Below are 1,795 nucleotides of genomic sequence, written 5' to 3'. Positions count from 1 at the left end.
TTTGTTTGTTTTTTTTTATAGTTTTACCTACAAGGTCAGTACTACACAGCCAGAGTTTATGAGAAGTATGAAGATGCAGACAAAAGCAATAGACTTCTGGCAATTCTTATTCCCCATGCATTCTTATCATTTTAGGAGGCAAGCATGCTACTTACCATGGTGGGATGGTGATCCATCCAAGGGAACTTGAGCCCAAGGTTACTGCCATGAAAGAGTATTGTAAAACTGATCCATTTTACTCAGTCATTCACTATTTTATAATCAATTTTTATATACCCAATTGAAAACATACTCTGAACAATATGCAAAGAGAGATAACAGAAGACTGTATGTTGGGAGATAAAAACTCCTGTATTCCTCTAAGCCTGTTTCTGAAAATAAATTATACTGTACTAAACATGACTGACCATTAATGTGTACACCTTAATCATCTTTAACATTTTACAATAAGTTAGGAACCCTCACAGAAGATTGGGATTTTACAGATTTTAGGTGAAAGCAAGCACTGAGTTGGTGGGAGTAGGGTTGACATTTTTCTATGGGAACTGCTTAGTTCATTCCTTCCTTTCCATTATCAGTGGCACATGGAAAGTTGGGATGACACCCGCCTCAGCAAGGGTGGTAGTGATAGCAGTCACTGAAGTGACATGTTCAGTATCAGTCCTGAACTTGATTATATATTCAAATTACTTCTGATTTGTAAATCTGTGGTGGAAAGTCTTGTCTCCTACTTAGATTCGCAGATGATACATACACCCATGCACCAAAGCTACATCGGCATAATTGGTGAGAATGTCAAGATATGAACTATAGAATTAGGGTAACACAAAAGCTTCTGTTATGGGCACAGCAAGTCAGGAAACATTTCAAACAATCAGCTCCAAGTATTACAGAGAAGCCCATGGCGTTGTAGTTGTATATGATATGACAGATCAGGAGTTCTTCAGTAACATTAAACAGTGGCTACAGGAGATTGCTATGCCAGTGAAAATGTCAACAAGTTGTTGGTAGGGAACAAATGTGACCTGACCACAAAGAAATTAGTAGACTATATAGGACCAAAGGATTTATGTTTTCCCTTGGACTATTTTTTCTTTGGGGGGGGTGAAGAGTGCTAAGAACAAAACAAATATAGAATGGTATTTCATGATGGTGGAAGTTGAGATTAGAAATCAAATGGGCCCTGGAGCAATAGCTGGTGCAGGGAAGTGCTGAGATAAAATCTGGAGCAAGCAATCCCATGGAGGTTGCTGTTAAAACTCACCTTCTTCATTCTCTCATAGCAAGTTCAATTAGTCTGAAACCCAAATGAACAAACAAATTGCCTGAACTGTACTATATAGAGCTGCACTACAACAGATTTGTATCATTTTCACAAATTCAGAGATTATGGATGGTCAATACTGACTTTTTCCCCACTTGACTCAATACAGCTAACTTCATTTTGAGCACTGTTCAAACGTTTGTGTGCTGGTTTATAAAATAGTGTGTATAATACTTGATGCTTTCCTGATACCAGATCATTTCCCATGGCTAGTTACAATACATTTTATTTGATGTTTATATTGGATATTTAGATTGTTTAGATATTGGATTTAGATTGTGAAGATGACGTTTATATCAAACAGCATAAAATGTCTGTCGGTTTCTAGGCATTGCATTTAGTGAGCCCTTACATGTAAAATCTACTTTGCTACTTATTCCTAGGAGACTTATAAATGAAAAGAGTATACTATCTGATTAACAGTTTCTTCATGATTAGTGGATGCAGAATATTATGTTATATTATAGTTTG

General features: G+C 36.5%; 1 pseudogene; it reads left to right on the top strand.

Annotated features, from left to right (window-relative positions):
* The first annotated feature begins 647 nt into the window (after window positions 1-647).
* Window positions 648-1,215, top strand: LOC114619384 (annotated as a pseudogene).
* Window positions 1,216-1,795: the final 580 nt, after the last annotated feature.

This window comes from Grammomys surdaster, unplaced genomic scaffold (genome assembly GCF_004785775.1).
Source record: "Grammomys surdaster isolate TR1022 unplaced genomic scaffold, NIH_TR_1.0 150, whole genome shotgun sequence".
NCBI classification, from domain to species: domain Eukaryota; kingdom Metazoa; phylum Chordata; class Mammalia; order Rodentia; family Muridae; genus Grammomys; species Grammomys surdaster.
The sequence above is the reverse complement of the archived record's forward strand: the minus strand, read 5'-3'. Positions and strand labels throughout refer to the sequence as shown.